An 18,713-nucleotide genomic window follows, 5' to 3' on the forward strand; every position below is an offset into this window, starting at 1 on the left:
TGTGCTTTATGTATGGGTGTTGCACGTTGTCAAGTGTCATTGGCAGTGAAATGGGTGTAAAAATGTTGCATGTACACCCGCCAAACTCGCGCCAATTTGACTGTCTGAGTAGTACATACACATACATACATACATACAACGTACAAACGGCAACACTTTGCTAAATTTATATGAAAAGGACAAGCAAACAGCAGTGATGAACGACAATAAGAAAAATTGACGGTCGCAACGCCTTCATCAAAACAAAAAACCAAAAATGATGTGGCAGCACGAAAGCTTGACTGTCTGTCTACAACCTCTACCAACTTAGACTGAGGTATGGCTGTGTGTACTTCAAATGGCACAAAATGCTGCTTTGACTCGTCTTCACTGTCACAGCCTTGCACACGTCTGCATTCATATAAATATGTATGTATGTGGCTATATGCATTTGTCGCACGACCACGTGTTGTTCGTTTCGTTTTTTTTTTCGGCGAATAACTTTTACTTTTTAGTTTTGTCGAAAAAACGCTGACGCTATGACGCATCTGCATTGCTGCGCTGTGAATACAAATATGGCATGCACTAGCAAAATTACTAACGGCAGTAAATACAATAGCACAACAACAGTTATAACTACATACATATGTATGGGGTTATAACAACCGCGACGGGCCAAAAGTTTGCATGACACAGCGCAGTTGACTCAAAACCAGCCACTTCTGCAACTTGTGCGACGTGTTCTTGCCGCCGCTACTTGTTCTACTCCTTTCTAAAGGAGGTACGTACATACATAATATATGTATGTATTAGATATATGTATGTATGTGTGTGTGTTTATATTGTTATCCTGTTTTTGCAATTTCTTTTATAGCTTTGACTTTATTCACGTTTGAAAATGAAAGTTATTTATTTGACTGCATTGTGTACTCGCTTTTTATATACTTTTTAGCAGATGATTATCGTCTCAATTGCAGCAGTAACTTTTTCCATTTCCGGTTGCGATAGTTTTGCTTTGGTTTGAGTGCAAGTTTTAGTTTTCAAGAATTTATATTTATGCAAACTGAGAAAAAATAAATAATAAAGTTAGCTTTTTTTTCAAAATGAAAACTAATGCTTTCTTATTTTTGATGCAAAAAATAATGGTTCTATAGTTACAATCGAAATTTTGTCTAAATTTCTTCGCTTGAATTCAAGGTCCCAAATTTTTTACTGAAGTATAGTTTTAGGCGTTATTTGTTGTGATCATAAAAATGGCGAAGTTTAGCTCAGTTTTTTTATGAACCTACTAGCTATTTATTTATATGGAAAAAACCGGGATCCACAATATTATTTCACGCATTTAAACTGTTACCAGTTCACGCATATTTTTAGGTCATAACGGACTTTAACGTGGTGAAGTATAGATTTATGCGTCAAATGTGGACCAAGTGAATTTCTATTGCATATAAATTAGTAAGATACGGTTCAACAATATTATTTCGCGCATTTATACTGTTAGAGTTCACCCATTTCTTCGATATAATAACGTATTTTAACGTGGTAAAGTATAGTTTTAAGCGTCGTCTGTGCACAAAATGAATTTCTATTGCAAAAAAAAATAATTACATGCGTGTTAAGGGGTTATATCCACTTCCACGTCAATAAAAATCGTTTTAAAGCGACTTTTTATTTAATAACGAACAAAAAATTACGCATTAATGAATTTTATGTACTTTAATAATCAGCAAAAGATTTCAAAAAAAACTGGACACCTCTGCTCGTGTAGTCCAAAGAGAACGGCTCCCGAAAATAGATGCATGGATGTCAGGAAGGTTTTTCTGCTTTAAATTCAAATCCAAAAACCGAAAAAAATTATTATTTCATTATATGAATACAAATAGTGATCGAAGCTCTTTTAAAAGTTTTGATTTTTGACCAAATAGCGGCTTTCCAAAAAAAAAATTACAAAACACTTGACAGTGTCTTAAAAATAGAAATCCTTATTCCTTCGATCATTACAACATAAACATGTATATCTAAGATGTTCTTTTGAAAAATTCACCGGTTCAGCCATTTCGGAGACATTTTTCCGACTCTAAAAACAGGGTTTGTAAAACGCGTTTAAAATTTTGGGAACCGCTCATATCTATCTGCGTCCCATATTGGAATATCCGAAACTATTCTCCGGATACAATTAAAATTTTAAGAGAATATTATCAAATAATTATCAATATACCTATACGTCATTCTTTCTTAAATTTCATACTTTCAAAAACTTTCAATCTTCACCTAAAAATATATTTTCTTTCCTAAAATATCCGAAACTATTTGACGGATCAACTTAAAATTTTTGGAGAACTTTCTCAAATATCTACACATTCGTTAGTCCTTCAAGATCTCAAATCATTCCCTCAAAAACTCTCAATCTTCACCTAAAAATATATTTTCCTTCCTAAAATACCCGAAACTTTTTCCTGGATCAACTTCAATTTTAAGATAATATTATCAAAAACTTATCAATACATATGTTTTTCTTTCAAGCGCTCAAATTTCATCTTTTCACAAGCCCTCAAATATCGCCTAATGTTTTCCTCCTTAAACGGCTTAAGAAAAAAAAACAAAAAGTTTCCAACCATTCCAAAAGCTTTCCGAAAATTTGGGTTTATTACGCGACAATGCCACCCTTTCGGCACTTTACCAAATACACCCGAAAACAAATGCTTGACTTGCTAGCTAACTGATGCGGTACACACTCTTTGCACATTTTACCCCCTGACCAACCCATTGTTAAATTTGTGACTGCGAAAATTTAATGTCTACTGCATTTGCAACCGCAAACAAATAAACAAAGTGCAAAAGCACGAAAATACTTTTATCTGCAATATGTATGTAGGTGTATGAACAGAAATTCATACAATATACATATATAACAATACATAGACACACTTTTCAAGTGCAAGCAATAAGTAATAAAAAAAGAGAGCGAAAAAAATGGGCAAAAATGCAGCAACAACGCGAAACAAAAGAAAACTGCAAAAATACGAAATTCGGCTGGCGTAAAAGGCAAATTGTTTTTATTATTTGCAGTTGCAGCAATAGCAAAGCAAATAAATGCTCAAATTGAAGATAAATAAAACAAACACACACACATGCAAGCACATAAGAACGAAATAACTCAAGTTATTACGAATGCAAAAAACAACAAAGCGATTACGCCGAAAAAGTGAATAAAATGCTCGGTTAAGAAAATTATATGCATACATGCGCATATGTAAATTCAACAGAAATGCAAGCAAACTGTGCTCCGTTACCATATAAAAATGCTGTAAACATATACATACATATGTACATATGTATAACTATGTACGTTGGTTTGAATTTTTGTATTTCCCGAAAAATCTCTAATCTATAAATTGTAACCGTACAAAGCACAGGGAGACCTCGGCTTGAGGGCGTGAGTGTTTGTTTTTGTTTGCAAAGCGCAAATGGTTGAAGACGGCTCCATTGCCGGCGAAGCAAAGTGCTTTTTGGAATCAGCAAAAAGTTTGGGAGTTAAGGAAACTAAACAAAAAAGTTGGCAAAAACAATGCATCCGAGTGAAAAATGGCTGCAAATTCATTTTGACTTTATGGTTAACTGAATTAAGGCGCGCATAATAAATATGCAGCAAGTGGAATGTGGCAAGTGCAACAGAAGATACATATATTTTAATATATTCGTGTTTGTGTATGTACATACATACATAAATATTATGTAAATGTCTGACATATATTTATAAAACTGCGTTAAAATTAAAACAAACAGTAACTTGCTATTTTTTTGTATGAAATTTGTAATTTAAAGTCATGTGTCATTTAAAGCTGTTCTACTTTAAGAATACCCATATATGTACATATGTATGTATGTTGGAATTTTTATGGTATAAATTTTCAATGCGAAAGAAAATTTTCTTACTTCTTTAATTACACTGGTCAAAAAACAAATAAATTTCATCTTTGATTACACCGGTCAACAGAACCTTTTTTTTGTTTTTCTTTGAAAATTTTTTTTGTTATATCTTCGATTACACTGGTCAACAAAAATTTTTTTGTTCAATCTTTGAACACCGGTCAACAACAAAAATTATTTCATTTTATCTTTGATTACACTAGTTAACAAATTTTTTTTTAAGATTTCTGTTTTCTGCTCAAATTCTGATTTTTTACATTGAAAAACACTGTAATTTTTACTTTTATATTTTAAAGTTTGCTTTTACATTTGCGATTTAATACGAGAGAGCTTATACGAACATAAAAGAAATACGAAAAAACTCTACAAAAGCAAAATTTAATAAAAAATCTTTTATTTTTGGTGTAGGAGAAACTGAAAGTTAACATGCAGAATCAAAAATGGTGTTGACTGGTGTTATTATTATTATTAATTATTACTATTGTTTTTAATTGTTATTATTTATTATTTCTAATTATTATTATTACTGTTGTTTTTAATTACAATTGTAATTAAAAATTATTAATTATTATTATTACGATTTTTTAATTTTTATAATTATTACAAATTATCCTTATTACGTTTTATCATTAATTTCATTTTTATTATTATTAATTATTTTTAATTATTGATATTAATTACTAATATGTACATATATAAAATTTTTAAATTAATCTTAATTTTTAATTATTACTATTAATATTTTATTTTATTATTACTGTTGTTTTTAATTATTATTGCAATAAAAATTATTTATTATAATGATTTTTTAATTTTTATAATTATAACAAATTATTTGTATTATTTTTTATTATAACTCTAATTTTAATTATTTTTACCTTATTATTAATTACTATTATATAACAATTTTTAATTAATATAAATTTTTTCAAACTCTCACCCATCTTAACAACACTACTACGACATTTCCAGCACTCCGCAAGCTACGAAAAAATAAAGTGGCTTAGATAAACCAGTGAAATGCAGGCAAAAACAAATTAAAATATTTTATCTCTATTGGCGCAGTGCCATTCAATACACTAGCACAACGCTCACAGCAACTTGTAAATGGGACGAGTTTGTAGCAGCAGCTTTACACAACCTCCACCGAATACTCTGACATGTCATATATGTACATACATACATACTTGCAACTAAAGGCTTTTTCACAACAGCAACTACATTGGAGGCATTGCTGCCTTCTTCCTATATTTTCATCATATAGAGCATTTTTTCTTGCATTTTCCAACTTTTGGTATTCACTCGCTCGTACAATCCAGCTTGCGCTCACCCAAAATGCAGCAACATTTACCAAACAAGCAACCCTCATGTACAGTTTGGCTGCGACTGTGGCTGAGGCTAAAAAGCATGCGGGTTGTAGCATTGCTTCACTCTGAAAGTGTAAACACAATGGCTACGACAGACTGCAAACTACATCTGTCAAATATTAAAATACACACGTTCTTATGGGCAGTGTTATTTTGACAGCTGCACGACTACACGACTGCAGGCCGACAGTTGTCGTTCTCGCTAACTTCAATTTGCTCCTATTTTTGCCAACGACAGTACGACGACAGTAGAGTTGACAGTAGAATGGAAGATAGAAAGAGGAGGTAGAGTGGTGATGCCACTAATATGTAAAATGTAAAATTATTCACAGCTCTAACAAACTTGATGTTATTTTACAAATAAAAGCATAAAATAGCTATATTATAGCTCTATTATACCATTTGTAATAACAAGTGATAATTTAAAGCAAAAATATTTACCTATATACTTATTTTTTGCATAAAAAATTTCACTTTGAACAAAATATTAAAATTTCATTGAAGTGAAAGGTATTAGTATGGCCACAACGAAATTGTGTACATGCAAAATGGACAACTGCGTTGTTTTGTGTACATGCCGGCCATTGTGTTGTTGTTGCTTCTCAAAATGTACATGTAGTAAGATGAACAACGACGTTTTCAGTTCACTGTCGTGCCGCTGCAGTCTGTCGTAGCCATTGTGTTTACACTTTGAATTTGCATGTGAAAGCCACACTTTCCATATAAATACGTATGTGTATGTATACTGTGCACATGCATCTATATTGTCTACATATATATTTGCATTCATTTCGCCTTTAACTGCTTTGCTTTTGAATGCCACTTGTAGTTGCCTTTTTGTCGTTTAGGTCATACACACATATTGTGTTGTTATTGTTGTTGACCGTAGACCTTTACTTTGTCATTTGTCGCACTTTTCGTTGCGAGTCTTTACCGTATCAGTTAAATTATTAACATACAAAGTGGCAATATTGCGCTTAGTGTTGCATACTTCGAGGGGTTGTCGGTTTATGCACATGCGAGTGTGTGTGAGCTTGTTTTTATGTACGTAATTGAATTGAAATTTTCTTTGTTTTCTTTTTAAAATACAGTTAACTCCATTTAAATGAAAAAAAAATCTATTTAAGGTATTAAAAATAACATATTGGAAATGAAAACTAGATTGAAATATTTTTTTTTTTGTGGTTTTAATAATTTTTTCCAGCTGTATATATGCGGGACTAGTCCTCAGCGTCGAAAATACGGTTCCGAAATTCTACCTACGTTCTTTTCCCTCAAAAACACTGCTCATTTTGATATTGGATCACTTTGAGATGATATACATATGTATGTATGTATGTACATATGTGTATCTTCTAGAAGTTTAACATAGATTACCTTCCCAAACATCACTAAAATATATTATATAATTGTTTAGATCGGATCTCTTAGCATATAACCTTTATGCCATACGAAATGCACCTTTGAAGGGTATTATAGCCGGAGTTCTGATTACTCCTAATAAATGAGGTAAACAATATTCGAAAAGTGAAAGTTCCCTTAACCCCAAATATATAAATATATGTATGTACATACATATGTACATATGTACATATACACAAACATACATACATATGTATGTACATAGAAAGCTATCAGTTATAAGAGCGACAAACATTATTTATGACTACCGTTATTGTTGCAATTTCTACATGGCGATTATGCCCGCTAACATTGCATTTATTGTATAACTTCACGATTCTCATCCGACGCGTCTACAAACATACCGTTAACGATAAAAACATTTTTACCGCATACACTCAATTTAGATACATCAACAAAAAAAATTAAAATTTATTTTCAACCGATTCCAAATTTTTCGGTACCTCACATACCAAATACTCTCTCTCACCCACTGCCCACCACCCATTACGTATGTATGTATGTTTCAGTGCGCTTGCACTCCGCTGCGCGCCAACGGCAACGAATGCGCTTCGTGTGCCGCCACTGCACTGCAGACATGTCTGCACTTCACAAACACACCACGCCACTCACACTCACGCGTCTGTGAAAAGTGTGTACTCTTTAGGTAGTTGGTACCACCCACCTCACTCGTAAGCTGCTCCTTGTTAGGTTTGATTTGTGCAGTGGCGCATGTCACGCTCACTCTCACCACCCGTTTTGCATGGTACCGTATGTTCATCGCTACCACTCGCTCTCCTCTCTCTTTCCCCGTTCGGGTGCAAAAATAACATCCTTCGTAGTATTATGTTTGCTGGCGCGCAATCGTGCGGTGGGTGGTGGGCGGTGGGTTACTTGATTTTGCAGTGTAACTGCAACAGCTTGTCTCTACGTTGTGTAAACTTATGAAATGGAAAATATGTATATGTATGTATAGCTAAAATGTTGCAAAATACTTGCAGACGCTGCAAATGCTAGGCTTTTGCATGTTTGTTTCATACAACAAGAGTATATTGTTTGTAGCTGCACAGCTTGCTGAGTTTCAGCCTCGCTGTTTGCCGTGCTGACTCCACAGAGTTTTCAGCAGCAAAACTATCTGCTGTGTGAGTATTGTATATATGTATGTATGTATATTTATGATATAAACAGATTATAGTAGTTGGTTGTTGTTTGTAATTTCTGCTTTGATGGCTTTTTTGCTTCATCGCAAGGCTGTTTGGTGCATTTTAGCTATTCTTATTGTTTTTATTGTAGTAATGTCTTTGGCACTTATGGTGCAAATGCTGCCATTGACTTATTTTTTATTGTAACTTCTGGGCCTATTCAAACTAACTAATTTATTTCTTTGCTTTTTGTTTTGCTTTTGGATTTTTATTTAAGATCATTCACCGCCCTCCTTCAGGTAAAATACCTTATCTCAGGCATGACTCCACCAATTTCAACAAAATTTCGTGCATATTGCTAACTTGAAATTCCTATCTTATATTGTGAAAATGGGTGTAATTGCCCTACAACCACGCCTACTTTCCATATAGCACAAAACTAGCTGCTTTACTTTACAGCAGTTATGATATCCGTATAACACTTCTCAAAAAAGTGATCTGTTTTTTAAAAATGTATTTTACTTTTTCAAGACCCCATTTATCGATTTTCAAACCCTTAGTACCTCTAACTTACTTTATGCTGAAAATATGACTTAAGAAAGAAATTTAGTAGTGCAAATTTTAATGATACTATTCTGGTCTAGTGCTAAATAATTGGTTCAATATTACTCGTACCCCTCGCCTCCACCATATACTCAATCCAAAGATTTTAGAGCGATCCCATGTGTTCTAAAGGCGAAATGAATGAAATCGATATAATCTAGCCTATTTGCCTAATATAATGATTTCCATTGCTCTCTGCTTAATTGTAAGATCATATACTATAGATCCAGAAAAAATATTTCTGTGATTTCGCTCTTAGTTTTGTGTTACGTTCGGTTGGTCCCTAAAAAATATACATATGTACATACATATATGAGTAAATGCAATCAAAAAAATCAATTTTCTCATTTCTTCTCTATTACAACCTCATCCAACCCGTGCGAAGTGGAACCCAGCTTTGGTACTTTCCCTCCGCACAAATTCACCATTGTCTACGCTATACTCCCCACTGCTGTGGTCAAACATTGCGAAATTGACGCTTTTGCTCCTGTTTTCAATTTTCGTATTTGTATTTGTCTTGCTATTTGTCTGTTTGTCCACTTTGCGATGGCCTATGTCGCCGCATTGTGTTGCAACCGTCTGGCAGATAGGAAATCACAAACGTTAAGGAAATGAATGGAATTCGTTTCAATAATGAAAAATGCAGGCGAATCAAGTAGAATGGGGCCACGAGTTTATTAGCTGAGGAAAATACATAGTATTTTAGAAAACCGGCAGTGATTGGCATTGAAAAGTGAAAGATTCATAGGGTGAGGCGCTCAAGAGTCAATTCGGTATTAAAGCGAACAAAAAATAGAGTAAATCAATGTCTGTGTTAACTCTAGAAGTTGCACAATGCTGTCGTTGAGCCAATTAGAAAGGTGGTGGCGCTTGCTCATAGATGCAATAAAGCTGCTAACGGTTTAAACAATTGATGTGGTGCCTTTTTTGAAAAGCTAAGCATATTTAGGGTCCGTATCTTTTTTTTAAAGAATTTAAAATGTCTGTGATATTATTTTTTCTGTGTTCTTTGAATATTGACTTAACAAAATCTTTTCGTAATTTTATTTTTTCATGATTTATTTTATTTTTACGTTTAGTAAAATTGTCTTCGAGGTTTTTGAAAAAAATATTCATCTTTTCATTTTCAAAATACTAATATAATTTTGGAAATTAATCCTTCAATTACTTAAAGCACTATAGCCTATCACAAAATTCAAAATTTGTTTTTTCTCTTCGATTGACTGTAAACGGGTTCCACGGAACACCAATTTCAGTTTGGGGAACAAGAAAAAATCACACGGAACCAAATCTGGCGAATCGGTGGTTGATCGATTGTATTATTACGTTTTTGGCTTTAAATTCGGTCACAATCGTGGTTCAATGCGATGGTGCATTATCATCCTGAAAATTCATGAATTGTTCTTCCACAATTCCGACCGTTTTCGACGGATATTCTCACGCAAACGCCTCAATACGGCCACATAGAACTACATATTAACCGTCTGTCCTTCCGGAACAAATTCATGATGCACCAAACCACAAATATCGAAAAAAATGAGCATCACATTGATTTTTGAGATTTTCTCTTAATTCCGATGATCTTGGACTTGTTTGCATATCAAACTCATGAACCCATGTCTCATCGGCAATTATAATGCTATCCATGAATGGGGGATCGAAATTTGAGCATCAAGCATTTGAAAAAAAATCATCTCTATCTGGACGAGTCGAACAAAAACGAGTTTTATACCCAAAATATCCACCAAAATCATTCGAACAGACTCGCGAGAGATGTTTAGCTCTCTTGCCATCTCTCTAACACTTGTCTGACGATTTTCAAGCACCATATCATAAAATATTGGTGAAACATTCGTAAAATCTAATACATATGTTTACCATATGATGGAAAGTTAAGATATTTTTCACAAAAAAATTTAAATTAAATTTAAATTGCAACCTCTACTTATCTGTTCTAAAACTATAGTTGCCGCAATATTACCAAAAATTCTGTATCTATATATTATCAAGGATAGTTTTGCATTAAAGAAAAAAATTGCGATGGTACAAATTTCAGCTACATGCATATCATGTTAGCCGTGCACAATCGCTCAATACACATGAATATTGCACAATTTCCTGTAGTACCCAGAACTCTGATATCTCCCTGCAAATATAACCATTCGCTTCCCTATTGCACATATGCATAGAATTTGCATTTGGTAAAAGTTGGCAACGCGGTGCGGGTGAGAGGTAGTGTGTAGGGAGAAATTCGTTAACGCCTACAAGCGAATACAGCAATTTTAACGGTATTTATATTGCTTCATTTTACTCTGTTCCCTTTTCAAACACAGTCTAGGGCAAATAAATCCCCTGCAGCAGCATAAAAAATATTTATTGGCTTAAAAGTACAGTTGGATGGGGCGGATGCACTTAAAAAACCGTTATAAAAAGTTGTATGTATATATGTATGTGTTGTGAATAACTAGGAAAATAGTTTTGTTTTTAGATTTTTTTTGCAAGGAAATCGCAATGAAAAGTTGCAGTTTGCAAAATAAATATGCAGATAGTTGAAAACACGGAAGGATGGTTGCATAATCGTTGGTGCAAAGGAAATATTTTACAGATAATTCATATGTATACCGTACACATGTATATGGGTGCATATACATGTACTGTATATTAAAACAAGTAAAGGAGACAGGAAGTTAAAATTGTGAAAATATTTTTAGAAAAAAGACAATTTCAAAAAAAAATTTCGAACGGAATGTATCCATTCATATGTACATACAGTTGTATATGTATGTATGTATATATGGTAAGCTAATTCCTAGTACATAGCGCTTTGACAGCCAATTGGCGACTTTGAAAAGTCTAAAACTCTCCCGCACTCAGGCGAGCATAATAAAATGGACTGCAGCAAAATGAAATTTCATCAACTAAATGCAATTTTTATGCCACACCCACTCACACTCTAACCACGGCAGCAGAGTTAAACATTTTTTTTTTTTGCATAGTTCCGTAGTATGGAAGAAGAATGTAGTAAAAGTCATGAGAGTAGTATGCAATGAAATTAAAATCGTTTGAAAGCAAGGAAAAAATTAAAAGCTGCCGAACTAGTCTAAATAGTAAACAAAGAGTGGAGTAATCAAATATGTTATACTGCAGAAGAGAGAAATAGTGAGAGGAGATATGTGGAGTTTAGGAGACAGATAGCAAAAAACTGCCGCCTACGTTGGAATTAATGATTGAATTGCGAATTGCAGTTGCAAAGGAATATCATATGTATGTATGCTTTTCTCTTACTCTGCTTTTTTATGGTATATATGTAGCTGTGTTTGTGTATGTAATACTAATGGAAGTAGCATTCGTATTGGCATTTGCTGAAGCAAAGGACTATTTTAGTTATTTATAGGTGTACAAAAAATTCCAATAGAGTTTATTGCTGTATTTGTGGACACATTTAGGTATGTACATTTGTATACATATGTAAGAGTATTTCACTAATTAATGAATGAAATTTAACACTGCCACATGCTTGCAGTTTGATGAGTTACGGACTACTTTATTCAATGCCTGGAAATTTACAGATTTTCAAAAATGCAGCATTACTTCATAGAAATAACAGCATTAAGGGGTTATGACCACCATTTTATTTCAAAATATCGGTGGTACATGCATACATATACGTATATATTTATGTATGTACATATATTTGAATTTTATCGGTTCTCAAAAATTTAAATGCGTTTTTCGCGAAACGCTGTGTTGCTGTTGTAGGTGCAAAATTCTGCCGAGTTGGCAGTCCTTGTCCGGATGAAAAATCCGGGTCCGTTCCGGTTACGTAGACCTGACTGTCGTGGGAACGGCTCGAAAACGCTGCCTTCACAGCCGGTTTTGGAACCTTTTTTTGGAAACCTTTCTGCAAACCGGCTAAATTTCAATAGATGCGCGCTATGGACTAATTTAGTCTGCGCTCCACTCGAATATGCATAAATATATATGTATATATGTAAGTCTCTACTTACTCACATAAATTTGACAATAGCTCCTCAAAATTAAACTGGGATAGTTACCTGTAAAGAGCAAAATATGAAAATAAAAGTTAGCAGATGTACATATGTATATTTATTTATATGCATAAGTATGGCTATTTTAAATATAATGAAAAATTGTCTATAATTCATATTTTTTATACGATTTTTTTTTCTGAATCACCCTAATATAAGTAATTTAAGCGCTCTTCTGATAATTAGACTGTAAATTACTATACAAAAATCTACTTCATATATACATACAATTACTAAGTAAGTTAAGCGCAATAACTCTGACAGAATGCATAAATTAGTCCAAAATGTGAACTATAATCTGTATATAAAAGCCGATGCACACCAAAACATGCCGTTATGAATGAGTACCCAAACGGAAAAAAACATTACAATTAATGTACAAACATACGTGCACGTAGAAAAATGCAAAAGCGCCGACTTTTTCCAACGAACTAAGCGGAGCTTTATGCATTGCACTCCCAGCTATTTTAGGTTGCCTGTAGTTTGTGCTCTCCCCCTCACAAGATTTTAGTAACAATAACTTTTCACGCATTTTGTGTTTTTATTTTTTTTTTTGCTTATTCATAGTTGCAGTGCACTTTCTTTACAACTACTTATTTTCAAATTCGTCATGCCACTTGACTTGTTGCCCCAACTAATATACCAAGTGTTAACATTTTCTCTTGAGTTTGCTGAATGCATTCTGAATTGTGCAACGAAGCGTGTTTGCTTGTGCATGTGCTCGGATGCACGTTGTTGAAGCGCAACCGGCACTTTTGAACGCTACATAGCACGTATGTATGTATGCATGTACATATATGTATATGCATGCGTAAGATTTTGGTCAACATTTCTTTGGTGTAATTTTTTATGTCTTTACTGTGCCTGTAGCGCACGCAGCTCGAATTTGGGCTGCACGCGTATTCAAATAGCACACAGACACTATTATTCATCCTCAACTGACTCCATGACTTCCAGTGGGGTTACCGCCAAACACATCGGTCAATATTTATGTGCATGCCTCCACTAGTCGGTTATTGTTTATAAGCTATTGTTATAGCGGTTGTAGCTGTGTATTGTATTCAGCTTGGAGTTAGAAAGTGTGAAGTATACTAAAATAAGATATTAGGTGCTTCTTGTAACTTGCATTGTTTGGCGAAAAAGTACACGAACAAAATGATACACGTATTATTCAAAATATTTGGTTACAAGATTAAAATTTACAATAATTTTTGTAAAAATGCCCAGAAAATAAATTTTTATCTTTATTTTTTGTAATTTTGCTTTTAAAAATATGAAATTTTAGTATATTATTTTTTTTTTTGTTATTAATTTTGACTAAAAAATTATGGAATTTTTAGTATAATTTTTTTTGTTAAATTTTATATTTATTTTTGTTTTTTTTTTTTATTTTTTGCTTTTACGTATTTTCTAGGATGTTTTTTTTTGTTTTGTTAAATTTTATTGGAGTACTTAAGTTCAAAAACAATTAAAGTTATTTTAATATTTTTTTAATGCAAAAATCTTTTTTTTTTTCAATTTCACTTCCGAGTCAAGTGTAAAAATGCTTAGAAAATAAATTTTTGCTTTTTATCATTTTTGAAATTGTGCGAAAAAAAATTTATTTTTTTTAAATTTAACTGATGTATGTACAAATGTATGTACATATGTACATACGTACGTTCAAAAATAATTATAAAATTATTTTAATTTTTTTAATGTAAGAACTCTAATAAAATTTAGCAAAAACAATTTTACTAAAAAATGCATTATTTTTTTTGCAAAAATTACAAAACTGAAATTAAAAATAAAAATTAATAATTTTTAATGTACAAGACGTTTTCTTATTTTAATTATAGTCCAGTGTAAAAATTCTTAAAATATATTTTCTTTTATTTTTGTAATTTTGGCAAAAAAAAAATTATGTATTTCTTTAATACATTTTTTTTAATTCTATTGAAGTACTTAAGTTCAGAACTAATTATAAAATTATTTTAATTTTCTCTTTAATGTCAAACAATTTGTTTTCTAATTTCACTTAAGAGTCAAAAATAGTAATAATGTTATTTTCTTTATATTTTGATTACAAATTTAATAATTAAAAAACTATTTCAAATTATTAGAGCCCTTACTGCCATTATAGGACCTATGTATGTACATATGTTTGCTGAAATTACAGTAATTACATTAGAGAGAGTAAGAGTGAAAAAAAAAATTTTTTTTTAGATCACCCTAATGTACCTGAAAAGGTAAGAGGGAGGAAAAATATTTTTAGAGCACCCTAATGTATTGTAATCTATAACTATTGCGGAAAACCTCATCAATATCACGTTCACATATAATAAAATCCGGTTGCACACATGTATGTATGTACCTGTGTAAATATGTATATGTATGTATTTTTATATATAACCAATCACAAACTTTTTATATATCACACAACTAGCTTATCAAGCAGCAAAACTGTTGACAAATACTTCAAACTCAACAAAAACTATGGGAAACTACATACGTAGCTTCGAAGATTCCTAGCCACTTCTCTGACCATGTATTTGTGTGTATGTGCGATTGTTGATAACGCATTAAACTATCATTACTATTAATCTACTCTACTATAATTTCTTGCAAGCGCTTAGAATGCGCATACATAAATACATGCATATGTATATGTATGTATATTTAGTTACAAACATATGAATAACGAAAACAAGTGCACAACTAATAAAAAAACGAAATGGAAATGTTAGAAAAATTACTTTTTAATAACGCGTAATTAAAAAACAGAAACAAATCCAATGAATGGGGAAGCTGCCAACAAAAGTTCGAGGCATAAACAAAAATCTCGAAGTTTGAAGTTAAAAATTATAGCTAGTTATGTTATAATGTGTCAGTTTGAAAGCTATAGGTGCTGGGTTGAAGCTAATTATTAATTTGTGGGTTGCATGCTGCGTTTTCAACTTAACATACTAGGTGGTTGCACATCTTGTAATATTTGTGAAGTTATATAGTATACTTATATGTATACATATGTATACCTTGACAAAATAATACTAATGTTAAGCGGCACTTCCGCGTTTTGACTGTTGTAAACATAGGATGTTGTTGTCGTTTTTCTTTGCTTTTGACAGTTGGAAAGCGTAGGTGAAGAAAATGAACAGTGGCACTAAACAACTAACACAGCAATAATATTTAAAAAAAAATGTAATTGAATCTGATTCATCTATATTAGATACTAAATTTGAAACTTTAAAAGAAAGAAAAAAGAAAGTTATCAACTCAAAAAATTTTGGAAAAAAAAATTATATTAATTTTTTAATATCGATTTTGGGATTAAAACTTAGATTTGCATTCTTTTAAACTCAATATTCATATTGAATTATTATATATGCTTAAGATTAAAATTTTTTTAACTCGGTATTAATTTTTTCTTTTAATCTCGATGTTGGAATGTTGAAAATTTTCTTTTTATGTTCAACTCGGGATTTATTTTTAATTTTTAATCCGATATATGGAATAATAAAAAATAAAAATTAATTAAAATTAATATAATTATTTTTGATGTATTATTTGCAACCCTGTATATAAAAAAAATTATTTTAAATAAACTAAAAAAAAATATTTTTATTTAAACTTTTATCTTAATATTTGAATAATGATATTTTTAAATAAAACAAAAAGTGAAAACTTTTATATTGGATTTAATCTTTTATTTACAGCTGTGGATTTTAAAAATTCCGAAAAAAAATTTAAGGACCTTATGGTAAGTACATTAAAATATTAACAAATAAAAGAAAAAACTCTTAAAAGGACATTTTACCAGTACAAAATCATAAAAAAATAAATAATTAAAAAATATGCTATTTCTGCAACTTGCAAGTCAAAATGCTATTATCGTGAATTTTTGCTTGAAGAGACATTTTATGTAGTAAATAAAAATAAATTACATTTACACAGATTTAATATAAACGTTGATTCATTTTAAAAAGTTAAAAATTTTGCATTCTCTCGATCCCTTAGCTGATAGAGATCACCTTTGAAAAAAGGTGTCTTTTTAAAATTATCTCGAATCAGAAACCTAAAAAATAATATTACAATAGATGATTAAAGCTAGTAATCGTAAAACTAGTTAAAATTTTAATGTTTGATGACAAAATGGCGTCTTCCCAAAGAAAAAGTCGTTTTTGAGAACAAGTTTACACCTCAGAGTAACTTAAGATAATAAATTATTATACAAATTTTTTCTCCATCGATCAGAACCTAAGAAGTATATACATATTTAATAAGCTAGAGTAAAAAATTCAAGTCGATGGGTTCTGCCATTTCGAAAAAAATTTCCTCTCCGACTCTGAAAACCGATTACACTAAGTTAAGAAATTTCTAAAAAAAAATATACTCATATCTTCGAAACTATTTGCTGATAAATTTAAAATTTCCGCAAAATGCTTTCTAATATATGTACATACATACGTATGTACATATGTATGTACATTCAAAATAATATAAGGGAAAATATTCTTTAACTTCACAAAAGGATTTAACTCTTTTATATTCTCAATAGATACTACAAAACTGGCATTTTTCCAAATTCTTAAAATAGTCAAAAATATTAGTTATAAAATTTACACTAATTAACTTAAAACAGCCTACTGTGCTTCGGTAGTGCTTGCAATTAGTGTCAAATATTCAACTGTAACAGTATTTTTCTGGAAGAAGTCCACCATGTCTTAATACATAGTTAATCATAGACAGGTATATATGTATATACATACATATGTATGGATATACCACACAGGCTATTTACTCATTCACGGTTATTCTTCATTTGTATGCACCACATGACGTGCACGCATCGCTTGTAGCGGAGTCGTCTTTGCCCAAGGGGTCATTTACATGCATTTTCATTGTTAACATTTCCTGATACAAATTTTGTCTTTGCGCGAGAAAGCAGCGCAGAAAAGATGGTTGAACTAATTTCGGAAATGCATACACGATTACATACATACATACTAAAGGCAAGTGCACAAATGCGTGTGTGAGTGTAACAGCACAGCTCGGGAAATTTTCATGAAATTTGTAGTTCCTTTTCCATGTAACTACTCTGTAAGTGATAAGCATCACCTTGCTTTGGTCGTTTGGCCGTAACTTTTTTCACGGCTGTATGCATTAGCCACCACGAAATGCATGAGTCGCTATGCGGCGCTCCACGCTACGGCTGTTGTCGTTCTAATTAACGATAGTTTGTATGTGACGAACGCTTTTTGACGACGAAAAATTACGCCAGAGCTTTGTCGTGTTGCTTACAGTTGCTCTTGATGCTATCGTCTTTGGCTGCGCGATTGACAGCAGTAATAACTTCATTTCGCGTGCTGCTTGCTTCCCGTAAGGGGAGCTTACTGTGGATCCTTTGACATTTGGCGAACAGTAGATTGCCTCGGAAAAACCACCGTTTCTTTCTACATTCGCTTTACTTTTCGCAAAAAAAAAAGAAAATCATGAACATCGGCTACTCCGAAACTATAATACCCTTCACGGGTGGGCTTTTTATAGTCTATAAGGATATAGGGAGATCTTTATCTTCATTCTGATGGTTCAGTTTGTATGGCAGCTATATGTTATAGTGGTCCGATATCGGCGTTTCCGACAAGTGAGCAGCTTCCTGAGAAGGAAAGAGCGTTTGTAGAATTTCAGATTGATATCTCCAAAATATGAGGGACTAGTTCGCATATATACAGTTGAACGGACAGACGAAAATGCCTAAATTGCCTCAGCTGGTTACGCGGATCATTTTTTATCATCATATTTATACTTTATAGAATCTGCGAGACTCTCCGTCACTCACTTTCTGGCTGTTACAAACATCGTAACAAACTTAGTACGTCCTGTTCGGGGTATAGAAAGCACATTTGGCATATTTTCATATACTCCAGCTTTGTGCTAAGTGCACTTCAGGGTTGCACAGCGCGTTCCGAAAAGCATAAGCAAAGCTGCACAATTTAATTTCACGGTTTACTTAGCCGTTGCAGTGTGGGGATGAATACAGCCAGCTTTCCCAACTTCATCCAATGCTTGAAACCCGATAAGATTGCTTAAACAGCGCGCGTGGGAAGCACGAATCAGTCAGCGCACGATGCGGGCACCCAAATGTGGAATGGAAACAAAAATGTCAAATATCGATTGGGGTAGAAAAGTGGCATATCCCATACAGAACTGCGGTGTAAAGTCGCCCCTAAGCTTCCATGCACATGCATTCATATATGTACTAT

The 18,713-nt window shown here is 32.4% G+C and overlaps 1 long non-coding RNA gene across 1 annotated transcript in view; it reads left to right on the plus strand.

Moving 5' to 3' along the window:
• LOC126752095 (uncharacterized) overlaps nucleotides 1-18,713 on the plus strand; it is a 320,020-nt gene that overhangs the window by 226,032 nt on the left and 75,275 nt on the right. Inside the window, exon 4 of the long non-coding RNA XR_007665957.1 lies at nucleotides 16,167-16,210. This is a non-coding gene — a long non-coding RNA (uncharacterized LOC126752095). The remainder of the gene's footprint in view (nucleotides 1-16,166; nucleotides 16,211-18,713) is intronic.

Source organism: Bactrocera neohumeralis, chromosome 3 (assembly GCF_024586455.1).
Source record: "Bactrocera neohumeralis isolate Rockhampton chromosome 3, APGP_CSIRO_Bneo_wtdbg2-racon-allhic-juicebox.fasta_v2, whole genome shotgun sequence".
Taxonomy (NCBI): Eukaryota; Metazoa; Arthropoda; class Insecta; order Diptera; family Tephritidae; genus Bactrocera; species Bactrocera neohumeralis.